Source organism: Mus caroli, unplaced genomic scaffold (assembly GCF_978045245.1).
Source record: "Mus caroli unplaced genomic scaffold, Mus_caroli_1 scaffold_9, whole genome shotgun sequence".
Classification (NCBI taxonomy): domain Eukaryota; kingdom Metazoa; phylum Chordata; class Mammalia; order Rodentia; family Muridae; genus Mus; species Mus caroli.
This window is the reverse complement of record NW_028227264.1, coordinates 38,012,727-38,035,142: the sequence shown is the minus strand read 5'-3', so window position 1 is coordinate 38,035,142 and position 22,416 is coordinate 38,012,727. Positions and strand designations below refer to the sequence as shown.

The window sequence follows — 22,416 nt, the reverse complement described above, 5'->3', positions numbered from 1 at the left end:
GTAGAGTTGCTTAGACATAGAAAAATTGTTAGCTCTATGTTTTGGAAACATCTCAAAATCTGTGACTCGCTCATTTCATTGTCCTATAATCACCTTTGTGGATGGAGGTGGGTATATGTATGTTGAATGTGGCTGGGTAGGGGTGGGGGAATCTATGTGTTGCAAGCTCCCAAATCACAGGGACTTGAATTTTTCCTGAGACTCTCTCACTTCCTAATCGGGAATCTCCCACTGTGAAGGTCATTGCCTACAATATTTTTTACATAAATGATACATTATATTTATAATAATAAAGTATCAATAGTCAGCACAAATCCAAAAACAAGCACCAGTCCTCAGACTGACTTCCTTAGGGTGTTCATCAGGAAGGGCACAGTGCCACGTGTGCAGCACACATGGCATGGTCAGGGGCTCCAAGAGCAGAGCAGCATGTAACAGGGACATGAGCTGGATAGCATGGGGGCCCTCAGTCAGAAGAGCTCTTGTCTTCTGGAGTACGAACACTGGTCAGCTAGAGCATTTAAGAGTGACAAAGTGTTAAAGATGACTGGAACTCTACTCTTCACATAGCAGAGACCTGAAACACAAGGAACTTTATGAAAATCCCATGAAACTTCTTTGCTTTGATCAATGGCGACCATGAAGACAAAAGAACTGGTCTTAAGCACATTTAGACCCAGGATGGTAATTTCTGAGCTTCTGTGTTTAATTTTTACATTTTGCAAGGGGGAAAGTTAATTTCCAACCATACTTAATCTTCAAGTATAATACTCATTGTGTTAGCATACTGAAGAGGAAAGTTGTATTTACAAAGATCCTTTACAGTCTGTAGTTACATGGGTGGTTGCAAGAGCCGGCCTCTAGCCTCTTGCCAACAAGCATACACATATGTTCGGAATCACAAATAAACCCAGATACCCTTGTATTAGACACTTCAAAGTCAGCTTTCAAGTGTTAGAAAACCCTCCTATAGAAAAAAAGCAATCTTAGTAACACTAGACTGAAGTTAACTAAGAGTCAAAATAACCCTATGACATACAGAGAAAATGAAACAGAGAACTAATATAAACTCAAGACTGTGGAAAGTAATTTTGATCATTTCACATTATTGTTATTCAAGTTTAAGACCCAATTAAAGAAAGTCTGGACACTGCAAATTAATTAACTAATTTAATTTTATGCAATGTCAGAGGCTGGCAAACTTTTTCTTTAACAGGACAAAAAAAAATGTAGGACTTAGGAAGCAATCTTTCACAACTAATTCCTACCTTCTTTGGAGCATGGAAACCATCACAGATAATAATGTAATAAGGAGGATGCAGCATGATATATTAAAATTTTAGTAACAGAAAATAGAGATGGGGCAGAGGTGACATATGTACACAGGATGCTTCAGGTTCTAACATATAAGTCCCTTTGTTTCAACAGTATCTTAATGCCTGGTACAAAACACATGTTCTGCAAATGTTTATAGATATTTTTATCTTTAAAAAAAAAATCAAAGAATTTAAACAAAATACCTCTTACCTTTATATAAACATTATTTATCAAGCATTATTAAGAATTAAAAACTTAATAAAATTTTCAAACTATTCCTCATACTAAGCTCAAATGTTTTGATTTTTTACATTAAAAAATCACTTCTATCAATTTTAAAGAATCATTGTACCAATTCTGAAATCCATTTAAAAGTTATATTAATTTTCTGACTCCCTTGGGCAATTTGACTATTTTTTATAAGAATAAAGCCAAGGATTGGCAAGATTGCTGAAAGTGCTTGTCACACACATTTGACCCCCAGGACCCATGTCAAAAAGAAAACGGGGTAGATGCAGTGGTACACATCTGTAACCCCAGCACTCTTGCAGTAAGATAGGAGGCAAGATCAGGAGAATTGCCTTGAAGCTCACAGGCCACTTAGCCTGGAGTATGCAAGCAGCAACAGAAACAAGAAAGAACCTGCTGCAACAAGGTGCAAAGAGAGACCAGATTCTCCTAAGTTGTCCTCTGACCTCCACATGCATACACAGAATGTGTATACATAATCTAATTAATACACATACACACTAAGGAATTTCATTTTATTTTTGTTTTGTTTTGTTTGTTTGTTTTTGATTTTTGTGGTAGGGTACATATAGCCACCTAGTGCTGGCTAGCCTGGAACTCATTATGTAGACTAGGCTGGCCTTGAATTCACACTAATAAAAACTGTTTTTAATCTGAAAAAGAACTAAAGCTGAAAAGTCATATTCCATTAGTTATTATTAATATCCTGGCAAGTGAGAGCCAAAGTCAAAAGAATCCTGTGAGTCAAAGGTGGTGCTGACTGACACCTTTAATCCCAGCACTGGTGAGGCAAGAAGCTAGGGCCAGCGGATCTCTGAGTTTGAAGACACTCTGGTTTACAAAGTGAGTACCAGGATAGCCAGGACTATACCAAGAAAACCTGTCTCAAAAAAGAAAGAAAAAAGAAAAAGGAAAAAAAAAAAGGAAGGAAGAAATAATGAATTTTGTGAAGCAATATACAGATATGCAAAAGAGAATGGAAATTGTACCCTGTTTATACAATGCAATGAACATCTGTAAGATTTCTCTATAATATAAATGTCCTTTTAAAATTAGAGCTTCCTCTTTAAAATATTCGAATGTATTATTTTAAGTGTGTTTCTGTGTGTGTGTGTGTGTGTGTGTGTCTGTCTGTCTGTCTGTCTGTGGATATGTGCACATGAGTGCATGTGTCCACAGAGGACAGAGAGACCAGACCCCCCTAGAGCTGGAGTTATAGGTATCCACCCAACAAGGAGTACCGAGAGTCCAACTTGAGTCCTCTGTAAAAGCAGTAAGTGCCCTTAGCCACTGAGCCGTTTCTCCAGCCCCTAGAATTTTTTTTGAAATAGCATTTGTTCTTTACAATCAAGTAATTCTGACTAGAAAATATAGTATGAAATACTCTGGAGAGGATTTGAGCTGAATCTTTAAAAACTAGAAAAGGCTTTAGGTATAGATGAAATAGGGAATGGATTTTTCAGTCTAAAATAATTTAAGGGAAAAAGGAATGTGTGTGTGTCTCTGTGTGTGCGTGTGTATATATATATGTATACATATATATATACATATACATATATACATATATATATACATATATATATACACACGCACACACAGAGACACACACACATATACATATACACATACACACACATATGAATGTTTTGTAAATAAACTTTTATTTTTAAATATATTTGTTTATACATTTGAATGATCTACCTGTGCACCACATGCATGTCTGGTGCCTGCAGAGGCCAGAAGAAGGTGTTGGGTTTCCCAGGGCCGGAATTACAGGCAATTGTGGGTTGCTACGTGGGTGTTGGGAATTGAACATTAGCCCTGTGGAATAGCAGCCAGTGCTGCTGAACCATCTCTCCAGACCCCAGTGGTTTTTAAACACTACAAATCGGCTATGTGGGAAAGGAGTACCTCAGAGGAAAAACAAGAAAGCTCTGCATCCAACACTTCCCACTTACAGTCTCTAGGGAGTACAGGGAAGAGAAACCGACATGAAAACTGGAGTCTCCCTTGTTAGAAGTTGGTAGGCAGAGTAACAGAGTAATAGTGTCGACTGAGTGTAGTAGGTCTGCTGAGTCCCCTAAAGTCTTTGCCGAGAATATCAGCATATGCTTATGTAATCTCCTCCAAACAGAAAAGAAACATCCGAAGGCAACATTGAGACCAGGCTGCTTGCCCAGCACTCCCTATCTAAACTTGCCTGACTCTATCTTCCAATAGTCAAGTAAGAGTTAATTTAGGGTTGACCATATGAAATGTTTTCTTTCATTATCACTAAGTTTGATGATCAATAAGAAGACAACCCTGGGCAGCTGCTGGCCACCTTCTTTAGCCTATGTCCAAAACTATTTATGGACAAATCAGTCAATAACAAGAACAGTCCATGGGAATAATGATCTTAGTTCTTGAGATACGCAAAACTGAGAAGTGGCTGATCAGAATTCTCTGAAGTACCTGCTGTGAGAACACAGCCTCCCAGGCTTTGATCACTAAGATCTAAGAAGCCATTCACCAGGCTGACAATGCTCATCAGTCACGTGTGGAACAACTCCTCACTCAGTTCCAAGCAAAACTCCATTTTTTTGCTTAGTGAGATCTGTGAATTAAGCGACCTTTCTTGTTTTGACTCCTCAACTCTGACTGTTCTGTCATGTAGTAATCACACAGATAACCCTAGGAAAGCATATACGAAGCATCCACAGAGAGGGCAGCCTTACAGACTCTCAGGTCAAATCATTATAAGGTTATTATTTCAGTAAAACTACCTCTAAGCGGTTGTTCTGATCCTACCTACCTAAGAATACAACTAAACCTTAAAAGTCTTAATTGAAGAAAACTAGCAAGAGCAGTAACAGATGAGTCAAGAAATTATACAGATTTAGCAAGCAAAGCCTTCAGAACAGTAGCATTATTTATACACTCAAGAAATTGCCAGGTCTGGTGGTTCATGCCTTTAATCCTAGCCCTGGGAAGGCAGAAGCTAAGTGAGTTCAAGGCCAACCTGGTCTACGTAAGTTCCAGGACAAGTGATACACAGTGAGACCCTGCCTTTAAAAAGCAAAACAAAACAATAAATTAGAAAAATACTTAAGTAAAGATGTAAAAAGAATACAAATCAAAATTTCAACTTAGTGATGTAAATACATATTTAAGATTAAAAAGTTACATATCAGAAATGCCAGATTTAAAGATCAATAAACTTGAAGACACAACAAATTGAAACTATCTTAAGCATAAGGAAAAGAAAGAAAAAAAAACCCTGAAAATGTTTCACCAAAGCATGTGTAAACTATGACAACTTTAAACAAACCCACATATGGTATGTATAATTTAAGTCTCCAAAGAAGTGCTACAGAAAACTACTCAAAAGCAGGAAGTGAAGGGGGTGTATGATAAGGTCTTAAAGTAGCACATGTGAGAAAACTACTACTATGGAGATGAGGAGAGAATTATGAAAAACTGTATATATGAGTTATTTAAGAACAAGTGATGAAACAAAAAAATACACATTTTTTTAAAACTCTTATTATGTCTATTGTAATAAGTAAAAGCAGGTTTTCCATATCTGCTTTTGTTTGTTATTTTGGTTGAAAAACACATCGGCTTATTTATTGTAGAAAAATATTGCCAATAAACCATACTAGTTAGCTCACAAGATGAACTGAAGATTCTACTTTATTAAACTTATTCTGCATGGCAATTTGGCAGAAAAGACAGAAGCATCAATAGGACCCATACAAAACTATATATATATCAATCTTACATGAAGATAGTAGATGCCTGGACCTGAGCTGGAAGTGCGAAGTGTTAGGAGCCAGGTCTCTAGCCGTTATAGAAAAAAAGAGACTCAAAAACAAATCCCAACAGGGAAAAGGCAGTTTAGAGCTGCTTTTAGTTAAGGGCACCTCACTGGTATCCAAAGGACATGGTATCTAGCTTTGCCACTCATACAAACTGGCTGCTTTTCAACTTCTAAACTGTAAAGCTACTTAGAAAGGCATTTGATTTCATTCATAATCTCCTTAGGTCAAAATAAACACAAATCTGTGTGCGAGTGCGTGCACACACACACAAACTGAGATGGCATTTTTAGACACATATCTTGCCTTAGCTGTGAATGAAACATTAAGTGTGACTAACACTTCCCAGGAAGTCAGAATGTAAGTCCCAGGGCTCCCACCTTGACCAAAATTAAAGCAAACGTTTGGCCAAATAGAGAAAAGGTGGTTTTATAAGATACATCAAAGTAAAAATGAGCCTGACTAAAAATTTTCCCTAACTGACTAGCTGGACATAGCGGCACATGCCTATAAGAAATACTCAGGGGAAAAGATAGAAAATGTTGTGAATTAAAAACAAAAAAGGGGGGGAGGTTAATGAGATGGCTCAGTGGTTAAAAAAAAAAAATCAGATAAACAAATCTAAACTATCTTTAAAAAAAAAGTCGGGGCTGGAGAGATGGCTCAGTGGTTAAGAGCACTGACTGCTCTTCCAGAAGTCATGAGTTCAATTCCCAACAACCACATGGTGGCTCACAACCATCTGTAATGGGATCTGATGCCCTCTTCTGCTGTGTCCGAAGACAACAACAGTGTACTCATATTAAATAAACAAATAAATATATCTTTTTTTAAAAGTTACATAGCAAGACCCTGTCAAACAAATAAACAAAATAAAACTTTTTTAAAAATCTTCTAAAAACTTAGAAATGTGAATGTTTTGAGCTACAGTCTGTTAAAAACACATTATGAAATCCTATAGACCATAGAAGAAGTATATCTGGTATCTTACATTAACCAGTAAGTATTTTGGTAGGTCATAAAAAGCTTTAGTCATAAAAGAAATACTTGGACTTTCCAGACTGAGAGAAAATAATTATACAACAGGTACCTGATAAGAGATCTGGACAAAATACAGTTTCAAATTAATGATAAAGGAAATTAATAACTCAAAAGCCCCACACCCCTGGCATAAATATCTTCATCATAGAAGGAAGTGGTGAAAATACATTCAGTACCAAAGCTGAAGAAATGGCTCAGCAATTACAAGCACAAATGGTCTTGCAGAGGACCCCAAGTTTAGCTCCCAGGAGCCATGTCAAGTGGCTCACAACTCCAGTTCTAAGGGGATCTAATGCTTTCTCTCCCTCTCCTAGCCTCTACAGGTATCATGGCAACACATTTATGCATGAACACATGAATGCACCCACATGAGCTTTAAAAAATATAACAAAAATTTTAAACGATGTCCTTAGTCGTTAGGGAAATAAAACTAAAGACTACAGTGAAATGTCATATTTTTACAAAAAGGGGTACAATCTAAATACTGCACATAAACAAACGTTAGTAAGAATATGGAGGAACCTGGCCACCGACGCATTGCTAGAGCTAATGCTGTAGTATAGTTATTGGGGGTTAGGAGAAGCTTGGCAATCCTACTCTTGTGAAGCTGTAAGAGAAATGAAAGTATGTAATCATGTAAAAATACATCAGTGCCCACAGTAGATTTATTTATAATAACTCTAACTACAAACAACCCAAGAACCAATAGTTTAGTGACTGGCACAGCCATGTAATGGAAAACTAATTGAAAAATTAAAAATACCACATTACTGACAAACGCAAGAGAATGAAAGAAACATATTCTGTATGATTCCATCTATATGAAATTCGAGAGAAGGCAGAATCATAGGAACCCTTGTAATACTGCAGATCAACAGTTGCTAGGGGTCAAGGATGAGGAGACAACTGTACAGTCAACGTTTTAATGTAACAGACATGCTGAGATGACTCATCTTACTGATCAACTTTACTATATGCAAATTACACCTCAATAAGAACTGATTTAATTTAGGCAGAGAAATGAATACACCTGTCCTTGATCTTACTTCACTCAAAGATGTATTAACACTTGACAGATAAACAGCAACAGGTAGGAAAATAAGATGTGGCAGTGACTGGCAAGAAGAAAAAAAGAGAAGAAAAAAGCAGCTGGAAGGAGTGACTCAGCCACAAAGAGAAAGATGTTGCTACACTTATGTTGCATTTTAACTATTAGAATATTTAGACTAGACTTCTTACAGAAACACTTAGATGATGCCAAAGTATCAATAGTGTCTTCAAAGTAACATTCTTTTTCTTTTTTTTTTTTTTTTTTTTTTTGTTTTCGAGACAGGGTTTCTCTGTGTAGCCCTGGCTGGCCTCAAACTCAGAAATCTGCCTGCTTCTGCCTCCCAAGTGCTGGGATTAAAGGCTTGCACTACTACTGCCCGACTCAAAGTAACAGTCTTTCTGTTTGTTTTTTGAGACATTGTTTCTCTGTGTAGCCCCAGCTGGCCTCCAACTCAGAGTTAGGCCTGCCTCTGTCTCCTGAAGGCTAGGATTAAAGCCTGTGCCACTACTGCCCAGCTCAAGTAACTTTTTTATGGTAGGTTCTCAGAAGCACCAAGGTATTTCTGAGCACTATTCCATTCTACTGCATTAGAATTCTAAGTGAAAAAGGCCTAAATCTACTGTTTAAGTTGTCCTGGAGAGACTGAAGCCGCAAGTACAGGGCTTCCAGTTTAGTGTCTATGGGTTCCTGAGTATGTGAACAAGCAGGTCTTTCTTGTGCTGTCTCTTGGGCTCTTTTCCTGCTGGTTTGTCTTGTTCAACTTCAATGTGATGGCTTTTATCACTTTATCTTTGATAATGTTATATATTTTGAATGAATGAATGAATGAATGAATGAATGAAAACCTAACTACTAGAGTAAAGGTTAACAACTAAACTGTCCCTTCCACCTAATGGGTGGGGAAACATTAGTTTACTCCAATAGAGTGACCCTGGGTATATAAACCACTCCTGAACAGGCCAATGTATAAGGGACTCCAGGTTTTTTGGGGTTGTGTGTGTATACACTTTTATTTGCTTGCAGTCTAGTGTGGGGTGTTTTGTTATTTTGTTTGGGGGATTTGTTTGTTACTCATTTTGGGAGTGGCTTTATTTTGTTTTCTTAGTTTGGTGGTGGTGGGGGATATTGTATTGGGTTTTTATCTGTTGTGATGAATATATACACTCAGCCCAGGAAGTGGTACTATTAGAAGGTGTGGCCCAGTTGGAGTAGGTGTGTCACTGAAGGCATGGGCTTAAGACTGTCATCCTAGCTGCCTGGAAGCCAGTATTCTGCTAACAGCCTTAAGATGAATATGTAGAACTCTCAGCTCCTCCTGCACTATGCCTGCCTGGGTGTTCCTGCCTTGATACTGGACTGAATCTCTGAACCTGTAAGCTAGCCCCAGTTAAATGTTGATCTTGTAAGAGTTACCTCAGTCACGGTGTCTGTTCACAGCCATAAAATCCTAACTAAGTCTGTTTTTTGAGAAATAACTTAAAGTTGAGTGGAGAAGAAGGGGACAAGGATCTGGAAGACTTGGAGGAAGGAAAGAATATGATCAAAACATACTTAAATTTTCAAAGTTTTAAATAATTGAGAATATATGAAAAATTAAAAAACTATCCCATAGAAATTCCTTTATAAATAAGTCTTGAAGAACTCATTAGAACTTATTTGCATTAGAAATTCAAATATGCACATCAATTTGTTTTAACAATGGACCAAGATCCAAGTTGTCAGGAAGCAGAGAGAGGATTCGGTGAATAAAAGCACTTCGTACCAAACCTAATGAACTGAATTCAATCCCTGAGACCCACATAATCAAAGTCCAGACCACTTACAAATGCGAGGGTTGTCCTCTGACCTCCATACTGATACATAATGATAATCTCTTTTTATCTGTAGCTATACACTATATGATTGGAATACAGTTAAGTGGAAATTCAAACATACATACATACACACACACACACATATATACATATACATGCATATATATAATAAATGTATTATATATAATATATATGTACATATATTATATATATACAAAATTTTAGTGTGTGACTATACAGCCTTAATATATTTACATGTACCTGGTACCCATAGATGTCTAAAAAGGATGCTGTGTCTCCTGGAATTGGGAGTTATAGATGGTTGTGAGCTGCCATTAGAGTGATGGGAACTATACCGGATCCTCTCCAAGAGCAGTAAGTACTCTTAATTGCTCAGCCACCTCTACAGACCCACAACACATAAGCTGCATTCATTCTTTATAGCATGATGAAACCTTATACATGCTTTGGCCCACTATGCCTAGGAGTCCTTCTTTTGTCTAGGCGCCACTCCTAGACAAAAACATGGTATGTTCTACCCATGCATTAGTCACTTAGTAGCTGTCTTAGATTCTGTCACAGTATCGTAATGCTTGTTTGTGTTCAAGAAACTGCACAAGCTAATAGTGATCCTAGTAATTCAGACATGCCAAAGAGAAACTGCAAAAAGCTCTCTTCTTTTAAGTGAAAAGGATAAAGTACAATAAAATATTGAAACACAAGACTACATTCATGTACCTTTTATTATAATGTTACTAATTTTTCTTTTATTAATTTATTGTAAGATTTAAAAATTAAGCTTTATAATATGCATGTATAAAACTAAAAAATATAGTCCATATACGGTTTAGTACTACCACAGTATTAGTTATCAACTGGTAGTCTTATCAGCAACCACTTCAATCATTAATTTTATTTACTACTAAAAAAAAATCACAAGAGTATTTTATATGTGACATGTTATGTTTTCTATTTTATAAATTTTGTTTTTTAAATATTATTTGTGATGAGCTCGCTCTCTGTATCCAATTTAATTCCAAATATTCCTCTATGATCAAGATACAGCGTATACATGTATTAAGTTTTCAAAGACTAAAACATTTTAAAAATATTTAAACATAATTTCAACAATAAATCTAAAGGAACCAGCATTACAAACTGTGGAGAATAAAAGTGAATGAAATAGACCAAAATCCTTATCTTTATAAATTTTAGTTTTTAAAACAATTGTCAGGGGCCAGAGAGCTGGCCCAATGGACCCAAATCTAAGACCCATATGGTTGAAGCATAGACCAATCTCCAAACATTGTCTTCAGACCTCTATGTTCTTGCTACAGGACATGTACACCCACAAATATCTGAAAAAATAAGTAAGTAAGTAAAGAAAGAAACCTGCCAAGGCTGAAGAGATGGCTCATTCAAGTAAGAATGCTTACAGCTAAGTGAGATCACAAACTCCTAGAAGTCCAGCACAGTGAGGGACCAATTGCTAGGGCTTGCTGTCTGCCAGCACGTCTTCCTGTGACCTCTACCCTCACACATACACATATGCACATGTATCACACATAAATACACATACGTCATGCACAACATTCATATATATATATATACACAGAAAGTAAAACATACAACACAACATTTATCATTTTAGCCTTCCTGGGGTGTACAATTCAACAACCCTGTTGTTCAACCATGGTCACTAACCACCTTCCAAACTTTTCTGTCACCCCACACTAAGACTGTACTTACTGAACAAGAAGGTTCCATTTCCTCCTCCCAGCCTCTGTTAACTACCGTCCTATTTTATGGAACTGACTATTGTAATCATTTCATAAGTGAATCATGCAGTATTTCCCTCCACAAGACTTTTTCCTAATTGAGGCATGTCTAGGCACTGTACACTGAGGACACAGAGATGCAGAGCAAACTGTTCTATTCTCAAGAGCTCATACTGTAATAGAGAAGACAAACAAAAACTCTCAAGTCATTTGATAATATGTTATCATAACTCTCAAATCACTTGTTTGCTCTAACAAGTATAAAACACAATGATGGCACAAAAGCCAAAGTGACTGAAGCAAGGCTTCCCAACAAATGTAATGTCTCAAGACTGTTCTGTATGAAGATCCACATGAGCAGTTATACCAAATATAAAAACAGCATTTACTCATTCAAATTTATTTGAGGAGTGACATTGGTAGATACTCTGCACACTTAAAACAGCCAAGGTCTGTGTTCCTTAAACCCTGGGCATATATATACAAAGCCTTGAGATATTCACCTGAAGGAAGAACAAGCAATTTAGACTAAAAAAAGTCAGCAAGAACCAGTGGTAGCTGAATCAACAGCTCAGTGCCACAGCATGAAAACCTGTTACCCACAGTCTTTTTGTTTGTTTGTTTGTTTGTTTTTTCGAGAGACAGGGTTTCTCTGTGTAGCCCTGGCTGTCCTGGAACTCACTCTGTAGACCAGACTAGCCTCGAACTCAGAAATTCGCTTGCCTCTGTCTCCCAAGTGCTGGGATTAAAGGCGTGCGCCACCACGCCCGGCATTATCCATACTCTTATGAATACAAAATAGTTTGAGAACCTTAAAATATGTAAGAATACCAGTGGTACTGGTTTGTACTCACTCCTAGGACATTCCTAGAGATTTTTATTTCCTATAACTGGTAGATACAAGCAAAATATTATATATATATTATATATATAATATATATATACATATATTATATATACACACATATATATATCATTATATATATAAAATTTCACAGGTGTATGAATGTTTTACCTGCATGTACGTCTGTGCACATGTGTGCTTGGTGCCCACGGAAGCCAGAAAAGGACATCAGATTTCCTAGAACTATATGGTTATGAGCTATCATGTGGGTGCTGGGACTTGAACCCAGGTCCTCTCAAGAGCAACAAGTGTTCTTAACCACTGAGCCGCCTCTCCAGCCTCAGAATTAGTTTGTATTAATGAGAACATTGTAATGTCAAGACAATTTTGTTCAGGAACTACAGTTTGGGAGATACCTTTAGAATACAGGAAGTTGGTGATGGTCTCAGGCTGGAGAGGACTGTCAGATTATACATTGTTTGTCACATGTACTCTGTGTGTGTGTGTGTGTGTGTGTGTGTGTGTGTGTGTGTGTGTGTGTGTTTTACTGCCTCATACCTAGAGGTCAGAAGACTACTTGTGAGAACAGGCTCCCTATTTCCACCAGGCAGATTCTATGGATCAAACTCAGGTTGTCAGGCTTGATAGAAATCACCATTTACTCAACTGAGCCCTCTCCAGCCCAATTAATATTTTCTTTAATCATAAGATGTTACTTTTATTTTACAAATAATCAACAGCACAAAAGTAGACATATCACCCACCTTTTAGTGCTTTTATTATGTTTGTATGTTTTCAATATATACATTTTTAAACAAAAGGATCATACTACACAAATTATTAAAGCTGCTTCTTCACATAGTCATGGAAAAAATTTCCTCCTTTGATTTTTTTAAATTAATTTATTTATTTTATGTATGTGAGTACAATGTCACTCTCTTCAGATACACCAGAGAGGATATCAGATCCCATTTTAGATGGTTGTGAGCCATTATGTGGTTGCTGGGAATTGAACTCAAGACCTCTGGAAGAGTACTTGGTGCTCTTAACCGCTGAGCCATCTCTCCAGCCCCCTTCCTTTGGTTCTTAAATCTTTTGATGACTGTACAAATGGTATTATAAAATCATTTAATACATCTGGACATTTAGAGCATTACAATTTTTTTTTTTGCTATAACATTATATACAAGTTGAACACTCATTCCTTAACAGGAAATATGAAATCTTAAACTTTTTGAGTACCTAAATCATGCTCAAGAGATTTCAGAGCACTGCGGATTACTATTTAGCCTCAGTCAATTCCTCTTTATTCCGTGGGCATACAGAAATCTCATGACCAATGCCACTGCAGACATCTGTATACACATGACATATGCTCACACATTCACATACACTCATTAGTAATTAAAACATTTAAAGAAAAACTAACTTAAAACCTAACGTCTGACAATCATAAATGCTGGAGCATGAATCATATACATTGTCGGTAGGTACATCCATTTTGGAGAAATTTTTGGATGCATGTGCACAATTTATAAATTTTAATTCTTATGGAGAATAAATAACAAATCCATATTCATTCTACAGTCAAACATTAAAACAAATAACAACATGATAAACAGATGTAACCAGCCCCTTTAGCTCCAATTGAACATTCAGACAGAACCCAACAGATATTACTTATACTTCTTGATAAGATGTAGAATGTGAAACAGCATGCCAGCATTATGTTTTTTAGTAATCCTCAAAGCTACTCAGGAACTATTTTCCTTTGCCTCCTCAGGAGACAATCCAAGTGTAAAAAGATGAGAGCCCAAGGATTGATGCATTAGCAATTCAGGTTTGGAGCGCCAAAGAGCAAACAGAAATAGCTGCCAAAGCTTCAGCAAGGGGCTCCTTCAATTATAAGAGCTGTCACACCCAGGAAGGCCCAAAGCTAGAACTCCATTCCCCAGAATTATAGTTCATCTACAACCTTCCCCATTTTTATATAATTTACTAAATATGAATCATTTTTACCAAAATCAATGGCGCTTGGATATATAACTGACATTTTACCTTATCACGATCCCAGCTGAATAAAGCTACCAAGTTAACCTAAAGCCACGGGGATCTTAAGAGAAGAAAGGCTAATATTGGTCCTATCTTTACAAGAAACAAATAGAAATCAATGTAGAATAAAACCAAGCCAAACATCTATTGATATATTTCATTCATCAAAACTGCTATTGCTTTTAACACATCATAAACTTATTTCTGTTCTAAAAGAAAGTAAAAGCCAGGCACAGTGGTGTATACTTGTGCTGGCTAGTTTTATGTAAACATGACACAATCTGAAGTCATTTGGGAAGAAGGATCCTCAATTAGGAAAACGCCACCATAAGATGAGGCTGTAGGCATTTTCCTAATTAGTGACTGATGGGGAGGGCCCAGCCCACTGTGGTTCTATAAGAAAGCAGGCTCAGCAAGCCATGATGAGCAAGCCAGGAAACAACACATCTCCATAGCCTTTGCATCAGCTCCTGCCTCTAGGTTCCTGCCCTCAATGAGTTCCTGACCTGTCTTCTTTGAATGATGGTCTACAGTGTGGAAGTATAAGCCAAATAAACCCTTTCCTCTCCAACTTGCTTTCTGTCATGGTGTTCCATTAGGGCAATAGTAACCCTAGACTCAGCACCTATAACCTCAGGACCCTGAAGACTAGACAAGATCAAAAGTTCAAGGCCAGTCTGAAATACATAGCAAGACCTTCCCAAGACAATCAGGCAGAACACGGACAACTAAATGAGGCATTCACATTCCAACGGCTGGTGTATAAAAACACAGGGAGAAAATATGCTTTTTATAATGAAGGGAATATAAAATAACTCTTCTACCAAATTTTCATTAAAATATTTATGAGGGGCTAGAAAGAAGGCTCAGTAATTAAAAGTGCATATCACTTTCACAGAGAAGATCCAAAGTCTGAGCACATCAAAAGCTCAAAAGACCTGTACCTCCAGCTTCAAGGGACCTAATGCACCGGCGGAACTCACACATGCACTCGTGTGCACACGCAATGAAAAGTGAAAACTAGCCTTTAGATACAGTGAAATACATTCTGTCCCCTGTGAGACACAGCACTCTGTTCCAGCGAGGAAAATCTTTACTAAAAACTTTCTAAGATAACTTTCTAAGGTCATCTTATGATTGGTAGAACACACTGCTTTTTTATAGCTTTCATAAAAATAAATAAACCAAGTAGTGGTCCATGCCTGTAACTGAAGCAATGGGAAACTGAGGCATGAGAATTGTTGCGAGTTCAAGGTCAGCCAAAGCTATACTATGATTTCAAACAAGCCTGACCTAGAGTAAGGAGACTGTCACACAAAAACTAAAAATCAAAATAAGGAATAAGTAAATTAGCTTCCATTACTTTTAAGGGCATTTACAATTTAGAAGCTCTCATTTAACACACACAACACACAGTGTCTTAGGTATATTAGCTCCTATATACCAAAGCAGTGTACAGAGCAACAGAGGGGAATAAATCTTAGTCCAATAGAGAAACACTAGATGAATGCCTTTGTCTAAGTGGGTTGTCTATAATCATTAACACTACTAAGTAGGCAGGGCAATTTTATCATCTTGTAAGTGGAAAACGAGGATGAAAAAGTAGAGTGGGTATACCCTATCTATTGGAAATATTGGGTCACTAAGTCACAGATGGATCCATATGGAATGGAACTTTTACAAATAATCAGCAGCATAGATTGATTTTTAAAACTGTTACTGCGTGTGCTCACACATACAAGTAAAGACACATGTGACGGTAAGAAGATAACCTGTGGGAGTTAGTTCTTTCCACCATGTAGGTCTCAGGGATCAAACTTAGGAGATATTCAGGTTGGATGGCAAGTTTCTTACCAGTCCAATAAATTATCTTTATAAAATTGCCAAAGAATCTCAGATGGACTAATGAGATAGCTTAGTTCATAAGCTGTGTGCCACACAAACGACCTGAGTACAATTTTCAGAACCTATATACAAAGCCAAGCATGGTGGTACCTGCCCACTTTTTGGCAGGTGGAGAAAAGAGGATCCTTTTGACTCAATGACAGGCCATTATGATGACCTTTTATGATGATAGCCTAACCAGCAAGCCACAGGTCTCATTGAGAGACCATGCCTCCAGCCCCAATACCAAGGTGGACAGTTTTCCTAAGGAACACTTGAAATTGACTTCTGGCCTTTAGCTATACAAATAAAGATATACATGCCCGTACATGCTCACTGTGGGCACATCTGTACTGCCCCGGACCCCACACATAGAATTGTGGTGATTTACCATTAAAAGAAAAGAAAGAGACAAAAGGGATTGTGGGAGAAAGGCTTTTTCCTTTCCTCTGGCGGCAGCCATGAGGTGAGCCAAGATGGGTGCATACAAATACATCCAGGAGCTATGTAGGAAGAAGCAGTCCGACGTGATGCGCTTTCTTCTGAGGGTCCACTGCTGGCAATACTGCCAGCTCTCTGTGCTGCATAGGGCTCCCCGCCCCACCCAGCCTGATAAAGCTCAAAGACTGGGGTACAAGGCTAAGTAAGGCTATGTCATTTACAGGCTTCGTGTCCGCCGTGGTGGTCGCAAATGCCCAGTTCCTACGGGTCCACCATGGTGTTAACCAGCTGAAATTTGCCAGAAGCCTTCAGTCTGTGGCTGAGGAGAGAGCTGGGCGCCATTGTGGGGCTTTGAGAATCCTGAATTCCTACTGGGTTGGCGAAGATTCCACATATAAATTTTTGGAGGTTATCCTCATTGATCCGTTCCGTAAAGCTATCAGAAGAAATTCTGGCACCCAGTTGATCACCAAACCAGTCCACAAGCACAGACAGATGCGTGGGCTGGCATCTGCTGGCCAAAAGAGCCGTGGCCTTGGAAAGGGCCACAAGTTCCACCACACTATTGGTGGTTCCCGCCGTGCAGCCTGGAGAAGGCGCAATACTCTCCAGCTCCACCGTTACCGCTAATACACGTGATATTTGTAAAATTCATATCCAAAAAAACGATTTAGGACAGTCAGAAAGAGAGAGAGAGAGAGAGAGAGAGAGAGAGAGAGAGAGAGAGAAGGGAGGGAAGGGAAGGGAAGGGAAGGGGAGGAGGAAAGGAAGGAAGGAAGGAAGAAAGGAAGAAAGGAAGGAAGGAAGGAAGGAAGGAAGGAAGGAAGGAAGGAAAAAGAAAGAAAGAAAGAAAGAAAGAAAGAAAGAAAGAAAGAAAGAAAGAAAGAAAGAAAGAAAGAAAGAAAGGAAGGAAGGAAGGGAGGAAGGGAGGAAGGGAGGATGGAAGAAAGAATGAACAAAGGAACTGAAGAATGAGCCTGCCTATATTCACAATCCCACTGGACTGGAGGTGGCTCAGTGTGTAAGTGCCTGCTGCATGAGCACAAAGAACTTAGCTCAGATCGCCAAAGCCACTTAAGAAGCCAGCCATGGCTGTATGCATGTATAAGCCTGTGCTGCAAGAGAGAGGAGGCAGGGGCAGGTAGACCCTCAGAGACCTGTCTCAAACAGAAAGAGAAGCAATGAAGCCACCCAATGTTCTTCTCTGGCCTTCACATGCACACACAAATATATGCATGTATATATGCACATATCCACACAAACATGAGACACATAGACACACACACACACAAAGTAAGACTTCTGTGAAATATCTGTCATGAGGAAAGCAAATAAACTGAAAAGGCCAAGAAGAAACAAAAGACAACAGACATATGTAGAACTATGATATAAAAACAAAATGCTATGAAAGAGAAAGAAATAAAAATGAAAAACTATACCGGGAGTGAAAAAGAACAGATTTGATATTGTTGAAAACTAAATCAGTAATGTAGTAAACAATAAAAGTGCTTATCAACTATGCAGAAATTAACATCTAACAGTTCGAGTTAAAATGGAACTCAAGAGATGGCCCACGCTATGGAAGAAAACCAACTCCAGCAAGCTGAGGTCTGACTTCTATGTGTGTCCCAGCACATGTGCACTCATGCACACTAAATAGATAAATATAATAAAAAATTTTAAAACCTGAAAAGATGAATGCTTAAAAATAAGACACTGAGGCCAGGACAACTGGGGCTACGCAAGGAAATCTTGTCTCAAAAAATAACTAATTAATTAAAAATAAAAAAAAAGGAGACAGTGAAAATGGGTACAATATGTTTTAAAAGGGAAAGAAATATTATTCAATCCACAAGTAACATAGTACTTTTAAAACTCCTTACTATTTATTTTTATATTAAAATTATCATAAAAAGGAATAAAAATCACAAAAATATAATAAAAGAATCCAAAACTAAAAACTACCTGCATCTTTGTATCAAAAGGAGTTTCTTCAGCCCAGTCAGAATTAAAAAGCCTGAGAGATAGCTGCCAATACTGACAACCTCAGTTCAATCCCCAGGACTCCACAAGTCATCCTCTGACCTGCATACTTATTCATTCATTCATATTCACTCTCCTCTCTCCCTCTCTCTCTCTCTCTCTCTCTCTCTCTCTCTCTCTCTCTCTCTCTCTCTCTCACACACACACACACACACACACACAACTTTTAAAAAAAGATATCAGAAAAAACATTCAAGAGAATTGTGAAAACCCCTCCAGGACACAGGCACACTAAGGTATACGTTAGCTGGCCATCCTTAACCATGCCAGTCAGTAGTATGTGCACGCAACACGTCATTGTCAGATAATCTCGGGTCCAGAAAAGCCATTCTACATGCACAGTCACCCCAAAACAGTATCTAAAAACGTTATTTGGAGAAAGTAAGGTAATAAAATTGGAGCCCAAGCTGGGAGTATTAAAGCAGTCATAACTGAAGTATCACGAGGCAGGAAGAGCTAACTGAAAGGCGGGCACTACCTCAGGCTCAAGGCCAGCCCGGTAGCCTGGACAACTCGCTACCACAAACAAACCGAGACAGCAACTGAATCTGTGGGGCTCTAGGGCAAAGCACTATGTTCAGTGGAACCCAAGCTACTTTAATTCAATATATAAGCTATCTTTGTTCTTATTTAATAATAAAAATAATCTTTTTTTAAAAACGTACCTGAGAGTTCTGCACTTATTTGATCCTCCACCGATTGATTATTCCCAGATCCACACCCCCTTCACTCCCAACTTTGTGTCCTCCTTCTCCCCTGTCAAAGTCAATTTGTGTTACTCAAAAATTCTTGGATCTAAGGCAGATTTAAGGAATTTGTGTCCACTAAAAAAGCTAATTTTTTTGGCCAGGTGGTGGTGGCGCACGCCTTTAATCCCAGCACTCGGGAGGCAGAGGCAGGCGGATTTCTGAGTTCGAGGCCAGCCTGGTCTACAGAGTGAGTTCCAGGACAGCCAGAGCTATACAGAGAAACCCTGTCTCGAAAAAAAAAAAAAAATCTAATTTTTAAGAGATCATGTATAGTTTAGAACACCGAATACTTACAGAAGTCTTACAAAGCTGGGAGTACCAAGACCTGCCATTGTTTGTACACATTCAGTCTCTCCACTGTGAAATCTGAAACCTGCAAGGCTCTACAAGCCCAGGGAGTCTTGAGCATTGGCACCCAACCCTACATTCATCCTATGGTGATGGAGTCGCACTGTCAGGCTGTGATTTAGGTATGTAGGAAACATGAATGAATTTCATAGGACCTGTCCTTAAGATATTTCATTATGTACAAGCAAATGACACAAAATCTGAAACACATGTATTCTGAAGGAGGGATACCAATCTGTATTACATAAGAGAAAATATTTTATTTTGTTCTTAAATTTTATAATTTCAACTGTATTTCAGTATATATGCTTTTTCCTCTGTACTTATACTTTCTTTTTGTTGTTGTTGTTGTTTTTGTTTTTCAGAGATCTGCCTGCCTCTGCCTCCCAAGTGCTGAGATTAGAGGTGGGTGCCATCATCTCCTAGATTGTACTTATGCTAAAATAAAAAATACATGAGACATTTTACACTGTAAAGCCAAAACTAAAAGAGGAAAATAAGGTTATGTTAAATGTATAAAATTATGACATAGGTGCAATGCCTTAACTATATGTGTGTTGTTAGGCCCAAGAGCCTCTTTTATCCCTGTCAAGGGGAGTGCTAAGCTTCTCTCCCATCATATAACACGAAATGTATAAAATGATAAGGATAAAACAACAAAGCAATGGGTTCAGACAGGTTTTTTAAACACAAAGTGACATGACAGAATTAAAATACAGAACAAGCCATAATTTACATTAGGTATCATAGAAGCAATCATGTTTAAAAAGAAACAGAAATAATGACACAGGACAAGAAATATGATTCAAGAGGGAATCAACTAAGAATCCCCTCAAATTACTGCCGAGACGTCTATAACGCTGCCCAAGTGAACTTGCCACAGAGCCACAAGAAAGCAGACATACAACCCTAAAATTAGCATTACAACTTTACGACAATCTAACAGCAACTCTATCACTGTTATATAATGATTTTTATAATGCAGCTTCATTTTTTTTCTAGTAATTCATCTTATTGTAGTTTCGAGTACTAGGAAAGTTTCTTCATTATAAACAGTTTAAAGAACTGCTATAAAAGTCCTATCAGTCAAGAAGCTGTGTGTGTGTGTGTGTGTGTGTGTGTGTGTGTGTGTGTGCGCGCGCACGCCAAATAGCATACACAGAAAAATTAGTAGTACAAAGTAAAACAAAGCAGAAATGGAAAACAAACTGTTCACAACAGACGAGACAAAAATAAATAGAATATACAACATTTAAAAACAAAATTTTAAAATGTCATATTTTCCCTATGTAGCTGTACATTCTAAGATATGGCATCGGTTTAATATCAGCTTTTTTGGAAAGGAAAATCATTGTAGCAAAAGAACACACTGTGAGCTACACTGCTACTCTGAATGTTTTTGTTGTTTGTTTGTTTGCTTGCTTGTTTGTTTTTTGAGACAGGGTTTCTCTGTATAGCCTTGGCTGTCCTGAAACTCACTCTGTAGACCAGGCTGGCCTCGAACTCAGAAATCCGCCTGCCTCTGCCTCCCAAGTGCTGGGATTAAAGGCGTGCACCACCACTACCCCGCCTTAAGTATATTTAAAACTACATTAATTTACAGAAAACATGATAATCTCTCTACTTTTACAGCTTTGAATTCCCTCTTATATTGAGTCCAGGAGAGTTGAATGCTTCATTCCAGATGCTACATAGGAGACAGACATGTCTGCATTCCATGGCTCCCTGAAATCTTACAGAATTTCTACATTATTATTTGATAGTGGGACCATTATTATTTTTCCCAAAATGGCCACATTTTTATTTATCTTTTTTATTATGTGATCAGTGGGAGACTAACAATCAAGTCACTCTAGTGTTGTCTAGTGTTGGGGAAGGGCCAAGTGACTGAAGAAATATTTTGTACTGATTTTGTGTATTTTTGTGTTAAAAATCACAACTGTATATACAATGTGAAATAGGCAAGACTCAAAATAATACTGAACAATTATTCAAATTGACATTAAGTATTTTCTATCTATGCTATATAATCTGATCATCTAAATATAGTCCTTCATCAAAAGAAAAGTCTCAAAATAAAAACAAATCTAGAAGAGGAAAAAAAAAAGACAGGTTATTTTTGAAATTTTTAAATCATATACTTTTAAAGATGAACTCTCCAAATAAGAAATGCCCATGCTGATCTTTTTTTTTTTTTTTTCCATTTCTGTTCCAAGTATTCAGGTATAGCATCATCAAAATGTGTTTGCAAAGGCTCATTTAACACACATACATACACACAAATTTATAAAATTTTTAAAATTACTATTTAAATAAAGAGCATTTGCTGTAAGAACAACTAATAGATACAAGCCAATTTTCCTAATATGTAAAGAACATCTCAGAACCAAGATTTCTTGTTGGAAAACAAGAAAATGAGCAAAAGAGAAATAGTATATTTAAAAAACAACAACAACAAAAACTATATGGACCAGGGATGTAGCTCAGTTGGCAAAGCGCTTTACCAGCTCCAGGTCTGACCCCCAGTACCACAAAACCAGGTCTAGTGGTGAATGGCCATAATTCCAGCACTTAGGAGGCAGGGGCAGGACAGTCAAGTTCAGAGTCACTAAATAGTGAATGCCAGGACAGCCTGTGCTACATGAAACACTTTGTCTAAACATGCTTGTGTGACTCTCAAACAAATGGGAAGACAATATTACTATAATAAATAATACAGGAATCCAGAGACAGATAGATCAGCAGGTAAAGGTACTTGCTATACAAGCCTGGTGCTCAAGTTGGATCCTGGGAACCCACATAAAAAATGAAAGAGAAGACCTGACTCCACAAAGTTGTCTGTCCTCCAACCTATATCATGCATACTGTGAAACATGCATGGGCATAAACACTACTATGGTTTGAATATACTTGGCCCAGTGAGTGGCACTATTAGGAGATGAGGCCTTATTGGAGAAGGTATGTCACTGTAGGCATGGGCTTAAGATCTTCATTCTAGCTGCCTA

The 22,416-nt window shown here is 37.8% G+C and overlaps 1 protein-coding gene and 2 pseudogenes across 5 annotated transcripts in view; 1 reads left to right on the top strand and 2 right to left on the bottom strand.

The window, feature by feature from the left end:
- Positions 1 to 22,416, bottom strand: part of Rev3l (REV3 like, DNA directed polymerase zeta catalytic subunit) — a 149,767-nt gene that overhangs the window by 113,446 nt on the left and 13,905 nt on the right. The gene's annotated exons all lie outside the window — the stretch shown is intronic.
- On the top strand, positions 16,307 to 16,926 carry LOC110302799 (large ribosomal subunit protein eL15 pseudogene; annotated as a pseudogene).
- LOC115032261 (U6atac minor spliceosomal RNA) lies at positions 19,921 to 20,038 on the bottom strand (annotated as a pseudogene).